Source organism: Protopterus annectens, chromosome 10.part0 (genome assembly GCF_019279795.1).
Source record: "Protopterus annectens isolate FY-2018-M chromosome 10.part0, PAN1.0, whole genome shotgun sequence".
Classification (NCBI taxonomy): Eukaryota; Metazoa; Chordata; order Ceratodontiformes; family Protopteridae; genus Protopterus; species Protopterus annectens.
In genome coordinates, this window is record NC_056744.1 from 1,580,100,038 (window position 1) to 1,580,125,297 (window position 25,260).

The window sequence follows — 25,260 nt, forward strand, 5'->3', positions numbered from 1 at the left end:
CTGTACACACCTTCACCAAGCACTACCACTATCTTTGCTAAATCCAGGGCTGGATTTGCTGCAGCAGTCTTGCAAGGCCTACTAGCCAGCCCTAACACTTCTTGACTGCCTCCACCCGTTCTCAGTTTTTGGAATCTACCCAAGTGTGGTGACTGCAACAGTGAAACACGAAGAACATAGTACAGATGTTCTTCGTGTTTCACTGTTGCAGTCATTACACTTGGGTTGTCCTGCTGGCAGGCTACCCTCAGTCGGCCTGAATTCCAAAGTCTAGGTCCAGCATCAGTTGCTGTCGCCTCTTCCCTGACGTCAGTGCGCCAGGGGTATAAAAGATGCAGCCGACGCCATTTTCTTCAGTCTTTCTTGCCGCGCGGTGCCCGAAGCAGAAGCAGTTCGCAAGCGCCAGTCTGCCGACTCCTGAGATTTTCGTGTTCGAATTTCAGATCTGAAGTCTTCATTAAAAGCTAAGTACCCCATTGGGGAAAACTTTTTTCTTGCTCCAGACCGATGTCAGAAAAAGTTAATAATTGTATTTCTTGTGGGAAGCAAATACCTCATAAAGGACTTTCATTCTTACTGTATTCCTTGCCTAGGCCCTGACCATGACATTGCTAGTTGTCTGTTTTGCGCTAGATTTAATCAGCGCACTATTAAGCGTTGGAACGATTTTGCATTTCACTATTTTGGCAGAAGATTAATTTACACGATGCTGTCGGATAGCCATCCGACTACCGGAATTCACAAGAAACGCAAAGAAAAAGAAAGAAAGGCATCCGAGGTCTAAAACCGACGAGGTTTCCTTTAAGCCAGTCGCCGGTTCTCAGTGAGGCGCTTTCGCAGCCCCTGACGCCCACTACTTTGGACCTGCAGGCCGCTACAGACTCCCACCTGGAGTCGTCTAGGCCGCTGGAAGCTCAAGGTATTGGACCTTCGGAGACTATTCCCTCAGATGGGTCCAGAGCCGCTGAGCAGGCATCGGCTTCTGAGGGTGTTTTCAGATTTACTCAATTGTACATTAAAGTGACCCCAGCTACAAAGGCAAAGACTAAAGCACCTTTAAAGATAAAGAAACAAGTACAACAGCCTCATGGTCAGGCCTCCATGCCCAAAAAACAGATGCTGAAAATGGCCGAAGACTTAATTACTTTGATCAGGGGTTCCCATCCCCCTCCTGATAAGAGGCCTAGGCAAGAGACAGAATATGAATCTTCAGATCAGGTTTCCATTTCATCTGATTCCTCTTCTGAAATACTCTGTTCCTCCTCCCTATGAGGATTCTGATGCTGACTAATCTATCCCTTCAGCCTCTCCTCCTGAGGATTATTCTTTTGGGGAAACCTTGCATACCATGAGGGAACATTTCCACTGGGAGAGCCAAGATTATTCAAAATCTAAGAAAAGGCTCAGAGACTTCCTTTTACTCCCACAACACAGGCCCCTAGCTATTCCACCTGTTAGACATTGTAGATGATGTATTTTCAGAGTCCAGTCTGACCCCTGACTCCTTACCTCCAGCTTCTGTTAAGCCGGACAGGCACTACAGGGTGCCTGACTCTCATAAATTCTTTTTCAAAAACCCTGCTGCTGACCCAGAAACTATCTCTGAGTCCCAAAGGGGTCAAGGCATCCACTGCAAAAAACCTTACCCCATCTGACAGGGATTCTAGGGCATTGGACAGATAGAGGAAGAAGATTTACACCTTTGCTACCTTGGCTATAAGGGCTTTAAATTGTCAGTTTCATATGCTCAAATATCACATTATGTCACTGCTTAAACAGAAAATGTTGATAAATTCTGAATGTGCAGAAAACAAAGAAATGCAGGATTTGTTGCATGCAGCTGAGCAAGTTGGAAAGCATACTTTGCAATGTGGTTTTGATTCTTTGGAGGCCTCCTGCAGGGCCGCTGTTACAGGTTCTGTCATCAGGAGGCATGCTTGGTTAAAGGAACAAAATCTGCCTGACCATGTCAAAGCAAAATTATTAGATGCTCCATTACAGCATGATACCTTGTTTGGTGTTAAAGCAGAGGAGGTTTTAAAGAAAATGGAGGACAAAGCTAAATCTATGCAAACGGTTAAGGATTTCTTACAGGTACAGCCTCCCAAGATTTAGTAGACACTGGTCTAGAAAGAATTGTGTCAGACAGATCACAAAGGGGCAGATACAGACGCCCAAGAGGCAGATCCCAGCCCCAAGGTTCGTACAAATCTAAACAATGGGGTGCTTCTACCTCCAAAAGTGGAGAAGACAAATCACAGCCTTACAGGAAACAGTCCCAATGACTTCCCCCTGCCTTCACCAAGCACTTATCTTCTGGCAGCACCTTTAGGGGGAAAACTAGCACTTTTTTCACAAAATTGGCACATAATAACCTAGGACAAATGGGTCCTAGACATAGTGTCACAAGGCTACAAGTTTCACTTCCATACCCTGCCAAGGACAAAAGGTTGGCCAGACCTGCCAAAACATCAATGGGCAGAGGCACAAAAACAAGTCTCATCCCTCATGGACATGAGGGCCATTCAACAAGTACCAGAGCTTGAGCAGGGACACAGATTTTATTCAAGACTGTTCTTGGTACCAAGAAAGGACAAGACCTGGAGACCAATACTGGACCTATCTATTCTAAACACATCTGGATATACCAAAATTCAAAATGTTGACTCTACAGCAGCTTCTGCCCATGCTGGGCAAGAAGGCTTGGCTTGTGACTTTAGACCTAAAAGAGGCATACCTGCATGTCCCAGTCAGACAAACATGCAGAAGATACCTCAGATTCAAAGCTGGCTCAATGCACTACCAATTCTCTATACTGCCCTTTGGCTTATCTACTGCGCCTAGGGTCTTCACAAAGTGCCTGGCACTAGTAATTGCATTCTGCAGACAAAGAGGAATACAAATATATCCTTACTTGGATGACTGCTTCATTCAAGCAGAGAACAACGACATTCTACTACAGCATCTGGCATTTGTAAAGAGATTTCTAACAGGCCTAGGGTACACAGTCAACGAAAAGAAATAAAAACTAGTACCCTCTCAAGAGATAATATTCCTGGGTGCAAGCTTAAATACAACTGCCCAGATGGCTTATCTCATGCCAGACAAACAAAGGCAACTGACTACATATTTCAAACTGTTGGCAACAAAGGCCCAGTTATCTGCAAGAAAAATTCTGCAGGCTTTGGGCTTCATGTCATCCTGCATTCTACTAATTCCATATGCGAGACTGCATATGAGGAAACTTCAATGGTACCTAAAAAGTGTTTGGGCTCAACATTGCCACAGCCTGGGAACAATAATTACCCTCATTCCCTGCCTGCAACAGGAGTTTCGATGGTGGGCGAAGGCTTGTCACCAGAACAAGGGACAGCCATTCGCTTTACCCCCAGCCAGGCAGACATTAACAACGGATGCATCAGATTAGGCCTGGGGGGCCCACATGGCAGGAAGATGTATTCAAGGCACATGGTTCGCAAACCAAATGCATCTACATATCAATCAAAAAGAGATGCTAGTGTTCAGAATGCCCTGACAGCCTTCAAGGACCTACTTCATCTGGGGCAACTACTGATAGACAACACCACGGTCATGTGGTATATAAACAAGCAGGGAGGCACTCATTCTTACCCCCTTTGCAGACTAGCCATGACTTTGTGGGACACAGCATTGACTTACCAAGTACATCTGCAGGCACAATTCCTGCCAGGAAAGATAAATACTCTGGCAGACGAACTAAGCAGAAACCTCATGAATCCCCACGAGTGGAAATTGGATCCTCAAGTCTTCAGCATGATAACAAGGAAATGGGGATGCCCGGATATAGATCTATTTGCCTCTCCTCACAACTACCAACTAAAAAGATTCTGCACAAGGACTTATCACAGACAAGCATGGAAAGTGGACGCCCTGTCTTTCAGCTGGAAAAGCTTAGCAGTATATGCCTTTCCTCCACTGCCTCTCCTCCCCAAGGTACTCCTAAAGGTCAGGCAAGAGAAGCCAAAGATGATACTGATTGCCCCAGACTGGCCCTGCCAGTACTGGTATCCAATCCTAAGGAACTTGTGTCAATGCCTGGCTTGGACCTTGCCTCAAATACCTCTTCTACTGTCCCAACAAAAGAATCAGATCCTGCACAGCCAACTCAAGACCTTAAATCTGGCAGCATGGCGGATAATGTAGTCATACAAAACGCACCTCTCACTAAAGCTGTGATGGATGTCATTTTGGAGGCCAGAAGGCCTAGTACCAGAAAATCTTACGCTGGAAAATGGAAGAGATTCTGTGCCTGGAACCAGGCACAAGGAATTGACACAGCTGTACCAAATATTACTCAGATTTTGCAATACTTAACTGAGATGATGGACAAATGCCTATCCTTTTCATCAATTAAAATTCATGCCTCTGCCATTTCGGCTCATTAAAATACAGAGCCACCAATCTTTTCACATCCTTTAAGGCAGTACCTCAGAGGAGCCAAAAACCTAAGGCCTCCAAGGAGATCGCCAGTACCTGCATGGGACCTCAATTACGTCTTGGAAAAACTCAGCCTGCCTCCTTTTGAGCCAGCCGCTACAGCTGATATAAAGTTTTTATCTTGGAAAACAGCTCTGCTCCTAGCAATAACCTCTGCAAGACGAGTCTCAGAGCTACAGGCACTTATGGCTGTGGAACCTTTTATCATTTTTTATCCAGACAGGGTTTCTCTGAGGACAAACCCGACATTTATGCCTAAGGTAGTGTCCAGTGTGGCCCTTAACCAAACTATTCATCTGCCTACTTTTTATCCAAACCCACAGAATAAGGGGGAGAGAATTCTGCATTCTTTGGACATACACAGACAGCTACGCTTCTACTTGAACAGAACCAAAGCTTTCAGAAAGACAGAGCAACTACTAGTGGCATATGCTGCAGGATCACAAGGAAAGGCCATCTCAAAGCAGACCATTTCAAAGTGGATAGGCCACTGCATTAGTTTCTGCTATTCACAACATGGCAAGCCAGTGCCTAAGGGCATTAGGCCACATTCAACTAGAGCAGCCGCCACTTCAGCAGCCTTCCACAGGGGAGTACAAACCAAAGACATTTTAGAGGCTGCTACCTGGAGTTCAGTGCACACCTTTACAAACCACTACCATTTACCACTCTGCTCTAAATCCAGGGCAGGCTTTGCCACTGCAGTTCTGCAGGGTCTCATAGCCGCTCCTAATGCTATTTAGCTCCAGCCTCCCAACCATAGCTTTGGGATTCAACCCAAGTGTAATGACTGCAACAGTGAAACAAGAAGAACATAGTACAGTTGTGTACACTTACCATAAATGTAGATGTTTGAGTGTATTCATTGTTTCAGTCCAGGTTATCCACCCATCATCCCCCATATCTTTGCTGGAACTTATCTGCACTTCTCTAATCTATACAACCTATGTGGTGTATTTGTTGTAGATGAAGGTATATAATATTTTGGAGCATGCATGTTTTATTGGGATATTTTTAGCCTACCCTTTTGGGGGCACCTGACATCTGGGGCATGAAAAACTGAAGAAAATGGCGTCGGCTGCATCTTTTATACCCCTGGTGCACTGACGTCCGGGAAGAGGCGACAGCAACTGATGCCGGACCTAAACTTTGGAATTCAGGCCGACTGAGGGTAGCCTGCAAGCAGGATAACCCAAGTGTAATGACTGCAACAGTGAATACACTCGAATGTCTACATTTATGGTAAGTGTACACAACTGTACTTTGTGTACACTTACCATAAATGTAGATGTTCGAGTGTATTCACTGTTGCAGTCCTGGTTTCCCTCCCTCCAGCCCCCTGGTTTTCTCTCTATCTTCCTACCTCTCCTCTCTAGGGCTATTCCTAATAGCATTGGTATTTACTTTTTACTGGTAGTGTTCCCCACCATATACTAGCTTGCTATTTGGGGGCTGCTGACATTTGGGGCAAGAAAAACTGATGTAATGGTGTCTGCTGCCTGTTTTATACCCCTGATGACATGGAAGAAGCGACAGCATCCAACGCAAAAATATTAAGACTCTTTTCGGGCCGACTGAGGGCTACCTGCAGGCAGGATAACCCAAGTGTGAGAACTGCAACAGTGAATACACTCGAACATCTACATTTATGGTAAGTGTACACAACTGTAGTTTGTGTGCACTTACCATAAATGTAGATGTTCGAATGTATTCACTGTTGCAGCCCTGCTTCCCCCTTATATCTTCTTACTTTAGGGAGACATAAGTTTCTCTAGGTGGCTTTTAGCCACCAGGACCACTTTACCATATTACTTGGGCTTCTGACTAGTTAGGGCAAGAAAAACTGATGTAATGGCGTCTGCTGCCTTGCTTTATAGCACTGACGACCTGACGTCAGTCAGCAAGCCTCAGCAGCCAATGCACAAAAACATTGATTCTGGTATTTGGGCCAGCCGAGGGCTTCCACAGCAGGGATAACCCACAGGTGATCACTGCAACAGTGAATGCACTCGGAACATCTACATTTATAGTAAGTGTACACAATTGTACTTTCCCAGTAACTGGTAAAGTAGAATTCTATACTGTTTTGGGGAGAAGTTTATACCTCATTAGCCCAAGCCTTCAGAGCCTCGGACTGTCAAACTCCATAATCAATTATCATGGAAAGATAATCAAGCGATACTGAGAGTCTCTGGGGGGATTTATAGGCAAAACTAAAGACTAAACTGCTGCGCCACATCCAGACTACATCTGGGGGATAGGCATAAAAATCCAAATGCGGGTATGACACTATCAATGCAACAGCTAGGGGTGTAGGGACAGGATGAGTTCTTGTAAAACATTCCAGTCTGAGGCTATGGTACAGCCTGAGGATGGCAAAGCACCACTTCTGAATACAGCTCAACTTTTGACAGGAGGTTTCTTTTTGCCCCCCCATGCAGTTTTCAAGAAATTGAGGAAAAAGGTAAAACAGAGGAGTCATTGAACCAGTTGTTCCGTTCTCCATTTTCCAAATGTGGCAGAAACTATCCCTGAAAACAATGGTCCTACTGCTGGAGGCAAGTTAAAGGGAAGCAGTCAAAGTGTGGGAACAGAAGCCAAAGAGAAAATTACAGTCTGAGGAAAGGAGGAGTTATGAGTGGAATCCATGGAACCAGTGCACCAGCATGCAGAAATTATGACTACTCCATATTTCTCACCATCCTTTCCCATTTCCAGACTTCCCAACTCAGTCGTTAAACACTGCCATCCTTCTTCAGCAACCTCCGAGGCTCATAGGCTGGGTGACCGTTTGTTAAAATTGGTTAGCTATCACAGAGAACAAAGATTTTTCAATTCTTTTTTCACTGGGTTACAAACTACATATGTCCTTGTGTTCCTCTGTTGCAGTATTCATAACATGAGGGAGATTCCGCCTAGGCGGCCTGAACGTCTGGCCAGTATACCATAAACTTAAGCTACTGCAAGGTACATGCGACACTGCACATAGTACAGCTGAGCATCAGACATGAAAGTGACGTCTCCGCATACCATACTCAGAACTTCTCTGCTGCCAGTCCGAACATGACAACTCTAGGGGTCCATCTGATTGCTCAGAGTTATTCTTCTTTCAGATTAGTGTCCCATTGAGGAAAGCTCCATTACGCTTTTGCTACTGCATGTTTGGTAGAGGTTAATTTCTTCCAAGAAGGGCAAGTGCCTTTGTGGAAGACAGATTCCACACAAAGACGACCAGTGTCTTTTTGTTTGTGGTCTGATCACGACTCAAGGCCAGTGCCATCTGTCAGGCATTTATCCCAAAAACTCTCCACATTTGTCTGTCCGCCCTTAGCATGCATTTAGAAAACCAGAAACTTAAGAAGCTAACTTTGGGTATGGAGGGTACCGCTGATCCATAGTGTGAGCCTCCAAAGAAAAAGGTTAAAAAGGTAACACCTGAATCTTCGGCTGCATCTGTGGTCCCAGACATCCCTTTCAAGGCCAGCAAAGGCCCGAAGGTTCATAAGGTTTTGGGTTCTCCTCCTTCTGCAGGTATTACTCTGGAAGCCAGTAGGGAGAGTTCCCACAGCATGTCCTTAGAGGTCTTTCAGATGTCTGATTTGGATGGTATGGGGGAACCACGGCTCGCTTCTTCCAACGTTCTGCACAGTACTTCTCCTACCCCTTCCATTGAGGTTGTGCCGACATCCAGTCTGGAGCCCAAGCCTATGTTGGCACTTCCTTCCCAGACTTTAGGGTACGGTTTCTTCTTAAAAGAAAACAAAAACATGCTTCCTTCAGTCAGGAGCCTTCTTCTGACTGGCAGGCCTTCTCTCAAGGGATATTGAATGGCTTCCTGGCACCTAGGGCTTCTTCCTTGCCACTTCCTATCCCAGCAACTACTACTTCCCCTCCTCCCTCCACAGAGTTAGAGGTATCTGATAAAGATGAGTCCTCTACTGATGAAATCCCTAGCACATTCTGCTCAAATAGACTCCCCCTTGGAATATGGTTCTCCTGATGTGGATTCCAACGGAAGGGATTCTGCAGTAGATGATATCTCCTTTGGCGAAATTCACTAAAATGAGAGAGTTTTTCAAATGGGAAAGCTCTCAAATATCAGAGGTCCAGAAGAGATATTATGACCTCCTGTAAACTGTCTCCTGCTCCTTCAGCCATCCTGCCTGTCTTACCAGCCTTTCCAGATGCCTTCATGGCTGCATCTAAACACCCTGATTCTCAACCCCCAGCACCTGGGAGACTGGACAGGTTCTATAAGGTACCTGAGGAGAGCAGATGCATGTATAAATGCCCTCTTGCAGACTCTGCTGTGAACTCCTTGTCTGCTGATAAGACTTTAAAATTACTACCCTTCACCAATCTTCTACCCTCTGATAAAGACAGCATGATAGAAAGAATTGGGAAGAAGGTATACACCTCCTGTACTCTGGCCTTTATGGCCATTAATTACCAGGCACACATGTCCAAGTATGTTCTGGCTCTCCTTTCGCAAGCATCTACATTACTGACAGATCTCCCAGACTCTGCAGCAAAAACCCAGCTTGCTTCCCTTTTGGGGAGCTCATCCCCAGTAACTAGACATTCCATAAAATGCAGCAGAGGTCTCTGCAAGATCATCTCCCTCAAGTTCTGTCCTCAGGAAATTTTCATGGTTGAGATTACAACCTTTGCCTGAAGACTTCACAGCCAATATCTGGGATGCACCTTTGGACAAATCTGCTTTGCTTGGTTCAAATTCTGCAGCCTTTTTCAAAACCCTTCAAGAGAAAGGGAAGGAACTCCAGAAGCTTAAACATATCTTTGTTTCTCCTGTTCCTAAATCTAACAGGAACTACCCCTCGAGAGCAAATTTTTCAAGAAGGAAAACTCCTACTCCTTCCCAACGACATAAGAAGACTACAAGCAGGCAGACACACCTCCTAGGTCCCAGTCTTCCTCTCCTCAGAAGACCCCCTTTCCAGACAAGCCAGGTAACATGTTGACTGCCTGACAACACTTTTAGAAATACCACTTTCCCAGCACCTTTCACATTTCCTCTCAAATTGGACAAGCATTACCACAGACAGGTTGGGCCCTGTGTATTTAAAAGAGGTTATTGTGTGACTTGGATAACCATGCCACCTTTCATGGGAATCCCACAACCAACAAAGGATCAGATCCACCTTTTCCCTCAAGTCATTCAAGATTTGAAATTACAGGAGGTTGCCCCTTCAGAAAGAGGAAGGAGGTTCTATTCCAGAATGTTTCTTGTTTCTGTGAAAGATGGGCCTTGGAGACCATTCTTAGACTTGTCCCAACTCTGTTCCTTCATCTACCCTCATTCAGGATGCTCACCCTGCAGACTCTGTTCCTACTTTTGCTTCCTCAAGCTTACCTGGTCTCCCTAGACATAACGGATGCTTACCTCCATATTCCCATCCATCCTCTCTACAGGAAATGTTTACATTTTTCTGTTGCTTCCTCTCATTTTCAGTTCTATGCTTTGTACTTTGGACTTGCTGTGGCTCCAAGGGTATTCACAAAGGGCTCCTGTCATTCCCTTTAGCAGGCTCCAGGTTATTCTTGTTTACCTTTACCTGGACGACCTGCTAATTCAAACAGAAAATCCGGGCACCTTGCAACAGAACCTTCAAACCACCATCTCCATACTCCGCAGCCTGGAGTTTTAAGCATCTTTTTGTATACCCAGTCCCTGAGTTCCATAGGAACTACCCAGCCAAGCCAAGCTTTGTCAGAAAGGCATCCACCCCCCCCTTCCTCTAAGCCAAGAAAATGCCAGATCATCTTTCTTCCCACGGACTAGCTCCTCTCACACTACCCCCAGACAGACCTAACAATGTGTGACTGGCTAAACACCCTACATCATCTTCCCCTTTTTGTCCGCCTCTCTCACTGTCTTCCCCCTGTGGCAACAAATCACATCAGATAACAACTGAGATGTCCTTCTATTCCTATGCTGCAATATTCTATATGTGGGATTTTCTGCCCTCAGGCGACTCGTACGTAGGCTCCTATACAAAAGCTTCGGCTTGGCTGTTGCATTGTGCGTGGGACATCACATGTAAGGCCATAAACCAGGAGCCTTAAATGTGACGTCTGCACGCACAATCCTCAGAACATTTTAGCCACAGACTACCTTTGCATTGTACGGCCGCTTCTTCACAGACGTTGCATCTTAAAAGATAAGTAACCCGTTGGGTTTCTAATTTTCAAATTTTTTGCCGATTGTTATTGCTTAGGCTTGGTTGTTGTAGCCTATGGGAAAGTGCCAGTGCGGGTGCCAGATACCCCATAAGATGTCCATGATAGGTGTGTTTTTTTGCTTAGGCCAGGAACACGATCACTCCTCCTGCACAATTTGTCAATCCTTTGTGCCTAAGACCCTGCGCAGCTGTCTGGCCGCTTTAAAACTCTACCTTGAAAACCAGCACCTTAAGTGGTTAGCCCTTAGAATGGATCCTGCATCGGAGGCTGCACCCGAACCTCCATGTAAGAAGGCCAAGATTCCTAGGCCTTCCTCACCTGCCGCTCCACTTCCTGACACACCGCCAACTGCCAATCTAGGGGTTGAGGCATGCTCGGCGGATCTGTCAACTGCAACAAAGTCCCTTGAGGAAGCCGTTGCACAGCTGATGACCGGCATGTCGATGGAGGTTATCCAGATGACTACCGTCGATGTCGAGGGGGAACCAGTGTCGATGGTACCTCTGACCGGGATCCAGACTTCGGATGTGTTAATCTCCAAACCCAATGCCAGGCTGCTCCCTTCTGCCACCCCAGTCAAAAAGAAGCAGAAAACTAAACATACCTCCTCCTCTACAGAAGCCGTACTAGAATGGCAGGACTTCACCTCCTCTCTCATGCAGGCCTTTATGGGTCTCAGGCCTTCAGCCTCAGCCCCCTCCACTCTGCCTCTGTTGAGCCCTAGGCCTGCTTCTGCCTCTTCCCTCCCACCCATGAACCCCTCAAGTCGGTGAGGAAGAACATGATTCTTCCTCAGAGGATTCCATTTCATATGTATCCTAGATTGCTTCCCCCCAGGAATATTACTCTCCTGATGAGGAATCTGTGGAAGAGGATTCTCCTCCTGAGGATATTACATTTGGTGGGACCATCACCAAGATGAAGGATTACTTTAAATGTGATACGTCCCAAATGACTGACACCCAAAAAAGGTACTTTGAGCTGCTGCAAATAGAATCACCCTCCCCTTCGGCAGTCCCCCCGGTTCTACCTGCTTACTTGGATGCCTTCAACTCAGCTTCTAAGGCTCCAGGCCCCTAAGCATCCTGACTGCTTCTATAAAGTACTAGGGGACCAGAAATTCCTGGTTAAACCACCCTTGTCAGACCCAGCTATGATTGCCACCACTGCAGATGAGCAATCTAGACTGCTGCCTTCTGCCTCCCTCCTACCCAGAGATAAAGATAGCAAGTATTTGGATAGGATGGGAAAGAAGTTATACACATCTTCCACTTTGGCTTTCAGAGCCATAAATTATCAGACCCACATGACTAAGTACGCACTAGACTTTGTTTCTCAAGCCTCCTCCATGCTGGCATCTTTGCCTGACAGTCCCATTAAGACTGACATTACCTCTAAGCTTTCCTTGGCCCAACAAGTAGCCAGGCATTCTGTCAGATGCAGCACGATGCTGTAGAAGCATCTGCCAGATCTGCAGCATCTGCTTCTGTCCTCAGGAGGTATTCATGGCTAAGACTTCAGAACCTTCCAGAGGATTTCAAGTCCAAGATCTTGGACGCCCCACTGGACCACAGTGTCCTTTTTGTAAACAATCTGCAGACCTCTTTAAAAATCTGCAGGAAAAAAGTAAATAACTACAGGACATCAAGCATCTTCTGGTGTCACCCATTCCCAAGTATTATAGGAACTAACCTGCTAAAGCCACCTTTGTGAGGTGTAATCCTCAGGTTTCTGCTTCCTCTTCCAGATTTAGAAAAGGGGCTAGAAGACCACCACCTCCAGACCTTCTGCTCTACCTCATCAACCCAGACAATCCTTTCAGAACAGAGGAAGCCACAGTAATGCGTGACTGCCTTGCCCACATACCCCTCTCGGCTCATCTTTCCCACTGTCTTCCCGTTTGGCAATCCATCACCACAGACCAATGGGTCTTAACCATTATCCAAAAAGGGTGCTTCCTATCCTGGAAAGAACCCCCCCCCCCCCAGGAAAGGCAATCCACCCCCACCCCCCCCAAAACCAGGCCCATCTCATGCCACAAGTTCTGGCAGACCTTCTAAAGCTAGGCACCATGGAACCTGTCCCCTCAGGACAAGAAGGAAAGGGTTTCTACTCCTGTCTCTTCGTGGTCCCCAAAAAAGATGGGACCTGGAGACCCATCTTGGACCTGTCCTACCTAAATCTTCACCTTCAGGTACCCTCCTTTCTCTTCCCACCCTGCTGCCTCTAATTCCAGCCAAAACTTTCATGGCCACTTTGGATCTATAGGAGGCCTACCTACACATACCCATCAGGACTTCCCACAGACAATTCTTGTGTTTCTGTGGACCATCCTCTCATTTCCAATTTACTGCCTTGCCCTTTAGTCTATCCACAGCCCTCCAAGTCTTTACAAAGTGCCTAGCCCCAGCAATTGCCTTATGCAGAACTCAGAGAATCCAGATTTACCCTTATCTGGACGACATCCTGATACTGGCAGAGTCCAGAGATATTCTCTCAAGGCATCTACACTTCACCGTGTCCCACCTGCAGAATCTAGGGTTCACCATCAACCTTCCAAAATCGTCCCTGGTCCCAGGCCAGGGCAAGATTTTCCTAGGCTGCAGAATCAGAACAGACAAAATAAAGACCTTTCTCCCACAGGACAAGGTTCTCTCTCTGACTTCCCACTTCCAGGAAACTCTGCTATCCCAGAAGGTGATGGCAAGGCAATTTCTCCATCTCCTGGGTTTAATGGCAGCTACCACCCCCATGCTACCACTGGCAAGAATGCAGACGTGCAAGCTGTAGTGGTACATCAAAAGCATCTGGTCCCAACACCTACATCACTTAGAGCAAGTCATTCCCCGCCTTCCCTGTGTAAAGACAGAAATCAGCTGGTGGATCCAGCAAGTCCAACTAACCCCCCCCACACACACACACACACACACACTCCAACCCAACCAATGCTTACAGATGCCTCAGATTCAGGTTGGGGAGCAAGTATGGCTTCCTGCAGGATTCATGAAAAGTGGCATCTCTCTCTACAGGCCAAGCACATTAATATCAGGGAAATGACAGCAGTCTTCTTAGCTCTAAAAACCTTTATTCCCCTTCTTGTTCCAGGTGTGCTCCTGATATTGACAGACAATACCACGGTTATGTGGTACCTCAACAAACAGTGAGGAACAAAGGCCTGTCAGCTGTGCAGACTAATCCTGCTGATATGGGACCTAGCCTCTGGCCACAACTTAGTCCTACAGGTGACCTACATCCCCGCACGGGAAAACCACCAAGCAGATCTCTTGAGCAGGATTTCCTCACCTCAGTACGAATGGATGCTGAACAGGGAGGTCTTCCTAGACATAGTCCACCGGTGGGGTGCTCCACAAATAGACCTGTTTGCCTCCCCCCCCAGAACAGGCAACTGCAGACCTTCTGCTCAAAAACCTACTCCCCTCTAGCATGGAGAGTGGATGCTTTCAGCTTCTTTTGGGAGGGGGAAGTTCCTTTTTGCCTTCCCCCCATTCCCACTGATTCAGAAAGTCCTTCCGAAAATACAAAAAGGACAAACCAAACATTTTGTTAGTGACTCCCTACTGGCCAAGGCAGCACTGTTTCCCCTACTTCACAAGCTAGAAAAGGGCAATCACTTCAAGTTACTGTACAAGGTGGACCTACTGACACAAGACAAAGGAACTCCTAAACCCACACTTGCAAATGTTATCCCTGACTCTGTGGGTGATAAACTTTTGATCCCTTTCAGACACCACTACTCAGACGACGTGCTTTCTGTCCTAAGGGAGGCAAGAAAACTTACCATCAGAAAATCTTACCTGGCTAAGTAGGAAAGATTTACAAAATGGTGTCTGCACAAGGGAAGGGACCCTTGCTCTGCTGAGGTTCTCCTGGTTCTGTCCTACTTGTGTCAATTGATTAAAAGTAGGCTCTGTTATTCTTCTGTAAAAGTACACCTTTCTGCTATATCAGCCCCCCCCCCCCCTTGCTAGCCAGGCTAAACATAAAGCTCTTCCTTAAAGGGGTCTTACACATGAGACCACCAAAGAAACCTATTCCTCTGCCCTGGGACCTTAACTACATCTTAGAGAAACTAACCCAGCATCCTTTTGAACCAGCTGGGGCCTCTTCCCTACAGATGTGTACATGGAAGACGGTCCTTCTGGTGGCTATCACTTCAGCCAGAAGGGTGTCAGAGTTGCAGGCCTTAATGGACTGTCCCCCTACACCATCTTCCAGAAAGACAGAGTAACCCTGCGAACCAATCCCTCCTTTATGCCCATGGTGGTCAATGACTTGTCTCTAAAGCCATCTATCCATCTACCCACTTTCTTTCCCTCCCCCACTAATGAAGGGGAGAAGATTCTGCACTCCTTGGATGTGCACAGGCAACTAAGGTTCTACCTGGACAAAACCATTTGGAAAACTAACCAGCACTTTGTCTCCTTTCACCCCAGAGCCCTGGGCAAGGCAGTCTCCAAGCAAACCATTGCATGCTGGATTAAGAAAACTATTTACTCCCACTGGAAGTTCCTTCCCATGCTGGGAGTAAGAGGCAAAGGCCCATTCCACTAGAGCTGTGACCGCCTCCAGGGCCTTCATGAAAAGTCTAGACTTGGCATCCATTATGGAAGCAGCCACATGGACCACTATCCACACTTTCACCAAACATTATAAATGTGACCAAGTTTCCAGAGCTAGGGCAGGATTCGCCAGGGCAGTCCTGCCAGGTCTTGTAGAATCCTCTTCAACTACCACCACCCTCTCATCCGCATAAGCTGTGGTACGCTCCCACAACTAGAATACTGCAGTATAGGAAAAGGACATAGAATAGTTGTGTAAAATCTTACCATAACCATAGATATCCTTCTCTTCCATGTTGCAGTATTCCTTCCCGCCCACCAGTCCCCCCAGGTCATTTTTCCTTTACCTGTCCTATCCATACTACAGTAGGACACCAGATTACACACCTGAAAACCACTGGCATTGCTCCTGCTGGGCCTTATTCTCTGCCTGCCGGCCTTCAAGTTCTGAGGATTGTGCGTGCAGACGTCACATTTAAGCCCCCTGGTTTATGGCCTTACGTATGATGGCCCATGCACACTGCAACAGCCAAGCTGAAGCTTTTGTATAGGAGCAGACGTATGAGTCACCTGAGGGCAGAAAATCCCACAACTAGAGTACTGCAACATGGAAGAGAAATCTATGGTTATGGTAAGATTTCACACAACTATTCTTTCTTTCAGTTGTGAAAAAAGGGTATTTTTATGGCTTGGCAGGAAAGACTTTCTCCAAAAGGCATTCCCCTCCCTCCAAGGAACCAAATCCCACCTCATACCTCATATCACTCAGGATTTACTCTTTCAAGTGACTATAGAGAGGGCCCCTCAAGGAGAAGAAGGTCAAGGTTTTTATTCCAGGCTCTTCCTGGTACCCAGAAAGGATGGCCCACGGAGACCCATCCTGGAGCTGTGTCTTCCAAATCCCTTCCTGCATGTACCTTCCTTTTACATGCTATATCCCTACAAGCACTTCTTCCACTTTTGACACCCAGTGCTTCCATGGCCACTTTGGACCTGAAGGAGGCATACCTTCACATCCCCATTCTCCCAGACTTCCACACGTTCCTGCATTTTGCTGTGCCATCCTCGCATTATCAGTTTACCGCTTTGCCATTTGGCTATTCTACAGCACTAAGGGTGTTTACAAAGTGTCTAGCCCCAGTAGTAGCCTTCTGCAGAACAAAAGGCATACAGATCCTTCCATACTTAGAAAACCTCCTCATCCAGGCAGAGGAAGCAAGTACTGTACAAAGACACATCCAATTCCCCGTTTCCCTCCTAGGAAGTTTGGGTTTCACAGTTAGTCCACCCAAGTCCTCCCTTACACCCTCCCAAGACAGTCTTCTTGGGTTGCAGAGTAAAGACAGATGTCATGAAGGCCTTTCTCCCACCAGAAAAGGTCAGTTCTCTGACCACTTTCCTTCAGAGTTTACTCCTACTCATGTACATCTTAGCCAGGGAATTTTTTGCCTACTAGGTCTCATGGTAGCCACTCTCCCCATGCTGCCCCTTGCCAAAACTACACATGAAGTTGGAGTGGTACTTGCAGAATGTCTGGTCCCAACACAAGTGCTCTTCCTCCCCTGCCTAAAAAAGAAATAAGTTGGTGGAGTCAGCAAATTAATCTGAATTCAGGCCTATCTTTACAGCCCCTCAGTGCAGTTCAGTGCATGTACACAGATGCCTCAGATCTGGGATGGCATGAATGGACTCCAGGTACAGGCTGAATGGGATCCTTGCCTTGGAAAAAAATCATCAATATAAGAGAAATGACTGTACTTTTCCTAGCCCTGAAGGCATTCCTCCCTCTTTCTACATCCAGGTCCCCCTCCCAAGTCTTCACAGACAACACCACAGTGCTGTGGTTCATCAACAAGCAGGGTGGACCAGTTCTTACTCTGTAGACTGGCCATACAAGCATGGGAGGTGGCCACTCAATCTAAGGTAACGCTACAAGCAGTGTACATCCCATCACAGGACAATGATCAGGCAGATGCCTTCAGCGGGTCAATGTCCCTAAATCATGAATGGATGTTACACAGAGATGTCTTCCTAGACATAGTCTGCCAGTGGGGGACATCTTAGATCGGTTTTCGTCCCCCCAGAACAGACAATTACAGCTGTTCTCAAGATTCCACTCGCCACAAGCTTGGAGAGTGGATGCTTTCTCAATTTCCTAGAAGGGGATGTTCTGTATGCATTCCCTCCTTTCCCTGTAATACAGAAGGTCCTGCTGAAAATTGAGGGACAAGCCAAAAATCTTGCTGGTGACCACCTATCGCCCAAGGCAGCACTGGTTCCCTCTTCTCTTATCATTAGCCAAGGACAGTCACTACAAGTTGCTTCGCAAGGTGGTCATCACACAACAGAAGGGATCTCTCATCCACCCACAACTGAAAACCCTCAGTCTTACTCTGTAGGTGATTAAACGTCTGATCTCTTTCAAACACCTTTACTCAGTGGACGTGCTATCTGTCCAGCAGGAGGCCGGGAAACCTACTACTAGGATAACCTGTATATCAAAATGGAAAAAGTTCTGTAGTTGGTGTCTTCAAAGGCAACTAGACCCCTTTCAGGCAGATATATCTCTGGTTTGGGCCTACGTGTGTAAGCTCCTGAAGTCTGATTTTTCATATTCTTCAGTGAAAGTACATTTGTCTGCTATCACAGCCTGATTACCTTTTGATTCACCCCTGTTGTCCAGATTGGAGGTGAAGCCCTTCCTCAAGGTGTCTTGTACATCAGGTCACCGAGGAAACCCATTTCTCTTCCTTGGGACTTAAATTTTGTTCTGGAAGAACTTGCTACTACCCCCTTTGAACCAGGAGCTTCCGCCACATTAAAGATGAGCACCTGGAAAACTGTTTTGCTTGTTGCCCTGACTTACAGCCAGAAGGGTCTCAGCGCTACAGGTACTCATGGCTTTTCCACCTTACCTCATTTTCCATAAGGATAGGGTCTGTTTTCACACTAACCCTTCCTTCATGCCCAGAGTGTTCAGTGAACTGTCACTTAACCAATCTATCCATTTACCCACCTTCTGTCCTTCTCCAGAGAATGACAGTAAGAGAGTGCTCCATTCCCTAGAAGTTCACAGGCAACTGAGGTTCTGTCTGGATAAGACAAGAACATCAGAAATTCCAACCAGCTGTTTGTATCCTTTCACCCCAAGGCCCTGAGGAATGCTGTATCCAAACGGACCAAATCCTCCTGGATCTCTAAAACTGTATCCTTACTCCTTCCATGGTAAAGAGTTACCCCACACCATGAGAGCCCACTCTACAAGGGCTGTTCCTGAAAGGCCTTGATGCAGCCACCATCCTAGAGGCAGCTACATGGTCCTCTGTCCATACTTTCACTAGACATTATAAATTAGATAACATCTCCAGAGCTAGGGCAGGATTTGCTAAAGCCATCCTCCATGTTTTTGTTGGAGATTGCTTCCTTTTCCTCCACCCATTTATCTGGTTGCGCTTTGGTACTCTCCCACATGAGAGAATATTGTAACATGAGAATAGAAGGACATAGATTAGTTGTGCAAGAACTTACCATAACCATAGATGTCCTCCTCTTCCATGTTGCATTATTCCTTTTCCTCCTTCCTACCCCCTTTAGGACTTTTATTCCTTTCTGGATGGCATCTTTTCAGCTGCCCTTGGACTGTTATCTGACTGCCATTCAGTTCTGAGGTCTGTGCATGCGGATGTCACATTTATGGCCCACAGTTTATGGTCCCTGCATGTGACGTCCCACACACCTTACAGCACCCAGGCTAAGCTTCTATATATGAGCCGGACGTTCAGGTCGCCTGAGGTGGAGGATCCTCATGTAAGACTACTTGCAACATTGAAGAGAATGACATCTATAGTTATGGTAAGTTCTTACACAGCTAATTTATATGGCAAGTTTACTTACACAACTGTACTTCCTTCCTCCTCTACCTAATCACTTGCTCCTGATTCATCCTTGATGTCCCCTTTATTGATGTTCATTGTGTTTCACTGTTGCTGTCCTAACCAATGGGTTATCCGGCTTCCAGTAGCCCTCGATCGGCAAGAACACCAAAGGTAAGTAAATATGATGTCGGCTGTCGTCTGTTATAAAGGACGTCAGGACATCTGATACAAAGGGAGGCAGCTGTCACTTCCTCAGTCTTCCTTGCCATGGAGCCCAAGCAGAAGCATTTCTTGCACGAGTGCCGGTTGGCAGTTTACCTTTTTTTCGTTTCTGACTACAAAGTTGAAGTCTACTACAGCTAAGTACCCCATTGGGGATCCTCTTTTCTTGCCTTAACGAATGTCAGAAAAGGGTAGTAATTGTTTTACCTGTGAAAAAGCAGATTCCCCATCGAGATTTTCACTCCCATTGTATTATTTGTTTGGGCCTTGACCACGACATTCCTAATTGTGATCTCTGTGCCTCCTTTAATCCGCGTACTATTCTCGTCGGGCTAAGCTTTTAGCTAAACATTTTGGAGTTTGGCCTAAGCTTGTTGGTATGGCGCCTGCTGGTCTTCAGGCTTCAGGTATACCCAAGAAACGTAAGGATAAGGACTGCGAAAGGCTTCAGAAGGTTAAGTCCTTGGATGATGTTAGGATGGTAGTCAGTCATCCAGTAGCCAGTGAAGCGCCTTTGCAGCCCCTGCAGTCTGCGGATTTGCAACCGCAGGCCTCCGTTGAGACCATTTCTGAGTCCCCCAGGCCTCCGGCCTCCATTTTGCCTTCTGACCTCTCGCCTGTTGACTCTTCAGCTAGATCCGGAGTCACTATGCGGACGCCAGTGTCTGAGACCTCCGTTCTTCGTTCGGACAGCAAGCTCTTACCGACAACCTCTACTATGACTTCGACAGTTGCCAGCCCCCCACCCCCAAGTCCTTTAGAGACTTGCAGGTATATCTTTCAGTCGTAAGCCTGTGAAAAAGCAGGCTCCAGTTTCTTCTCATTCCACTCAATCCCAGATGGTTAAAATGGCTAATGATCTTTTGACCCTTATTAGAGGTTCTCAGCCTCCTCCTAAAAGGAGCAGGGATGTTTCTTCTGAGGCTTTGTCTTTTTCTGGCTCTTATTCTCCTAGCATTTCTGCTAATGAAGAGGAAGTGTCTCAGGCCTTTTCTCCCTTTGAGGATTCAGATGCAGAGGAATCCATCCCTTCTGCTTCTTCCCCAGAGGATTTCTGTTTTGGTAATACTTTGAATACTCTCAGGGAACATTTTAAATGGGAAAGTCAGGACTATCCCCAGTCTAAGAAAAGGATTAGGGAGTTTTTGGATTTACCTCAGCATAAGCCTCTGGCTATTCCCCCAGTGTTGGAAGTAGTTGATGATGTTTTCCTGGAAAATTGCTTAACTGCAGATTCTGTTCCTCCTGCTCCCAGGAAACCTGACGGGTACTATAGGGTCCCTGATTCTCATCTGTTTCTTTCCAGGAATCTGTTGGCTGATCCTGAGGTTATTTCTCAAGGCCCTAAAGGAGTTAAGGCCACTGTTACTAAAAATCCTGTTCCTTCTGACAGGGAATCTAGGAACCTAGATAGGTGGGGTAAAAAAGTCTATACCTCTGCCACTCTTGCTATTCGGTCTACTAATTGTCTTTTTCATATGCTGAAATTCCAGCAGCACACCTTGGAGGCTATTAAGTCTAGGACAGCAAGTGTGCCTCTTTTGGCGGAGAGTAAGGATATGCAGGATTTGCTGAATTCTGCCAGTCTTGTCAGTAAACATTCTTTACATTGTGGTTTTGACATTCTAGAAGACTCCTGCAGGGCTACAGCTACTGGATCTGTTATTAGAAGGCACGCTTGGCTTAGGGAACAGCCCCTTCCAGAGCCTGTCAAGGCTAAGCTGTTAGACATACCTTTGCATAAGGACAGTCTTTTTGGCAGCAAAGAGGAGGAAGTGCTCAAGAAGATGAATGATAAGGCTAAGTCTATGCAAACTGTTAAGGATTTTCTAAAAGTTCAGCCTCCTTGCTTTAGCAGGAATTACCCTTCTAAGAGTTGGACGTTTCCTGATACCAGCTGACAGAACCGTTCAAGGACTAGAGATTACAAATCTTCTAGGGGGCAGGCATCTACCCCTCAAAGGTCTAAGTGTTGGCAGGCTTCCACTTCCAAGGTGGGAAAGTTCTAAGCCTGCATCTCAGTCGAAACACTCTCATTGACTTTATCCAACTTCTGCCTGTTCTTGCCTGCCTGGAGAGTCCTTTATGGGGAAGGTTGGCCCTTTTTGCAAATGTCTGGGCCACTATCACGGATGACAGATGGGTACTCAGAACTGTATCCCTAGGCCACAAGTTTTCTTTCCACACCTTTCCAGTTCCCAAATGATTCCCGGACGCTCCTCCAAACCAAAGGGCAGAAGTAGAAAAACAAATTTTGTCTCTGTTTCTTCTGGGAGCAATAGAATCAGTTCCTGCTCAGCAGGTAGGCCAGGGTTTCTATTCCAGCTTTTTCCTATTTCCAAAAAAAGAAGACACCTGGCGTCCTATCCTAGATCTATCCATTCTGAACTCTTTCTTGGTAATTACAAAGTTCCAAATGCTCACTCTGCATCAGTTGCTGTCACTGTTAGAATAGGATTCCTGGATGGTAACTTTGGATCTCAAAGAAGCTTATCTGCACATCCCTATAAGGGAAAGTTGCAGGAAATACCTTTGTTTCAGAGTGGGCAAGCAACATGTCAGTTCTCTGTGCTGCCCTTTGTGAAAACTCTGGGAGCAGTAGATAAGCCAAAGTGCCTGGCTCCAGTCATTGCTTTTTTCAGGCAGAAGAAAATTCAGATTTATCCATACTTGGACGACTGTCTGATTCAAGCAAATTCTCAGGAACAGCTGTTTAAAGGATCTAGAATTCATAAAGACTCTTCTCTCTTCCCTGGTTACACACTCAACGAGGAAAAATCAAAAATGGTGCCATCCAAAAAGACAACATTCCTGGGAGCATGTCTGAACACAGCCGCCCAGATGATATATCTCACCCAGGAGAAGCAGACAACTCTTTCAGTTTACTTCAAGGACTTGGCAAGCCTGTCCCAGCTCCCTGCAAGGGGATACCTGCAAGCTGTGGGATTCATGACCTCTTGCATTCTCATGATTCCATATGCAAGACTGCATATGAGGAAATTGCAATGGTACCTCAAGAACATTTGGTGTCAACACACACAGGACCTGGATATGATGATTCCTCTGCTTCCATGTCTGCAGACAGAGTTTCTATGGTGGGCAGCAGCCTGTCTACAAAATAAAGGCATGCCTTTTTGCCCACCTCCTGCCACTCAAGGTCTTAACCACAGATGCATCGGACTACGCCTGGAGAACACACCCGGATGGCAGGTGCATACAGGGACGTTGGAATGCCCAGCAGATGCATCTGCACATAAATCTAAAGGAGTTTATAACAATTCAGCAGGCCTTGGTAGCTTTCAAGCATCTTCTTTCTCCAGGGGCCCTGCTCGTCAGGACAGACAACACCACAGTCATGTGGTACATCAACAAGCAGGGAGGGACTCATTCTTACCCCCTGTGCAGGCAGAGCATGAATCTTTGGTCCATAGCAGCATCCCTGGGCCTGCATCTCCTAGCTGTTTCTTCCAGGAAGGCTCAGTGTTTTGGCAGACCAGTTGAGCAGACAAACCCTGGATGCTCACAAGTGGCAGTTGAACAGAGCAGTCTTTTTACAGCATCATTCAGCATTGGGGCACACTGCAGGTGGATCTTTTCTCCTCCCCAGACATCCATATTCTACCTCTTTTTTGCATCAGACAGCATCACAGCAGAGCCTGTAGAGTGGATGCTCTGTCCTTCCCTTGGAAGCTGCTGTCAGTTTATGCCTTCCCTCCTCTTCTTCCCAGAGTATTACTGAAGATCAGAGATGACCGACCAAGGACTATCCTCATAGCTCTGGACTGGCCCAGACAGCATTGGTATCCAGTGCTTCACAGTCTCTCCCACCTTCCTCCTTGGCATCTTCCTCTGAAGCCAGATATTTTGGTTCAGGAAGGGGGAAACATTCTACATCCTCATCTTCAGTCTCTACATTTGGCAGCATGGCTCATTGTATGACTCCTCCCTTTTTTTCTTCCCTTTCCCAGCAAGTGGTTGATGTGCTGAGGGAGGCCAGGAGGCCTAGCACTAGGAAGTCCTTCGCTGGCAAATGGGAAAGATTCTCTCATTGTATGCAGGCTAGAGGGGAATCTTCTTCTCAGCCTACCCTTCCTCTGATCCTGGAATACTTTGCTGATTTGCTTTCTTTTTCCTCTCTCAAGATCCAGGCTTCAGACATTTCTGCTCATTGTTCTTTTGAACAACCCATTTTCTCTCATCCCCTGATGAAAATGTTTTTCAGAGGTGCTTGCAACTTAAAACCTCCCAGAAGGGGACCTACTCCAGCCTGAGATCTTAATTTTGTCTTAGAGAAACTCACTCTTCCTTTTGAGCCAGCTGCCAGTGCAGAAGTTTCTCTTGGAAGACTGCCTTCCTCTTGACTGTAACTTCAGCAAGGAGGGTTTCGGAGCTGCAAGCTTTGACGGCAGTGGAGCTCTTTCTTATTTTCCATGCAGATAGGGTCTCTCTAAGAACCATCCCCTCCTTTATGCCTAAGGTGGTTTCTAGCCTGACTCTTAATCAGTCCATACACCTTCCTACCTTCTTTCCTAATCCTCGAAATAGAGGTGAAAGCATCCTGCACTGTCTTGATGTGCACAGACAGCTCAGGTTTTACCTGGACAGGACTAAGGACCTTCGGAAATCAGCACAGTTATTGGCCAGTTTTGCCCCTGGAGCCCAGGGCAAGGCTATTTCTAAGCAAACCATTTCTAAATGGATTGCACATTGTATCTCTTTTTGTTACTCCTTCCATGGCAAGGTGACTCCTCAAGGGGTTAGGACCCAATCAACTAGAGCAGCTTCCACTTTTGCAGCCTTTTTAAGGGGTGTCCCTACTAAAGAAATTTTGAAGGCTGCCACATGGTCTTCTGTTCACACTTTTACAAAGCATTATAATTTTCCTTTGTTTTCTAAAGCCAGGGCAAGGTTTGCCACTGCTGTTCTGCAGGGCGTTATCTCCAATCCTTGATTCTGTTGGTTCCTCCTCCCTTTTCTCTGGGCTTTGGTAATCAACCCATTGGTTAGGACTGCAACAGTGAAACACAATGAACATAGTACAGTTGTGTACACTTACCATAAGTGTAGATGTTCGAGTGTATTCACTGTTGCAGTCCTGGTTTCCCTCCCTCCTTTCCCCCTTTTTGGTTCTTTCCTGTTTTCTTTTCCTAAGGTACAGGCTAAATTTGGTAGTGTTTGCCAAAATTGCTTTTGGTTTAAGCCTTGTTTTCTGGGGGCTTTTGACTGTTATGGCAAGAAAGACTGAGGAAGTGACGTTGGCTGCCTCCCTTTGTATCAGATGTCCTGACGTCCTTTACAGCCGACGTCATATTTACTTACCTTTGGTACTCTGGCTGATCGAGGGCTACCACGAGCTGGATAACCCATTGGTTAGGACTGCAACAGTGAATGCACTCTAACATCTACATTTATGGTAAGTGTACACAAGTGTACTTTCTGACATGCTTTGGATGACTTGGATTTCTGGGTTTTCTTAACTGTCAGGTCACATTAGGCCCCTATCATTGAAAAGGCTCTAGATTTCAGCTTCAATTCAGGCTGGAAATGTGGCAAGGACATCTTGCCACTATTATACTAGGAATATGCAGACACCCTAGTGAAAGTAGTGTCAACATTGCCAAGGGGTGAATGGAAAGCAGTGATCCCATCTGATATGGTAAGTTATTTGCATAATTGTACTTTACGTGCACAGACAGATTTTTATTACTTTTTATGGAGTAATGAGTACTTGATTTATTTATATTTCAAATGCATTTTATAGACAGTTTGTGCACAAATTCTTGAGTTTGTTATTGATTCACATTTTATATAGATTGCATTAGTACAGCCGTTTGCCTCACATAAGCACACATCGGTATAGGGAACTCTGACCCAAAGATCTAAGTAGAGTAAGGAACAAAACT

The 25,260-nt window shown here is 46.2% G+C and overlaps 1 protein-coding gene across 1 annotated transcript in view; it reads left to right on the top strand.

Moving 5' to 3' along the window:
- Nucleotides 1-25,260, top strand: part of SETD1A (SET domain containing 1A, histone lysine methyltransferase) — a 1,410,167-nt gene that overhangs the window by 1,038,972 nt on the left and 345,935 nt on the right. The window lies entirely within an intron of this gene.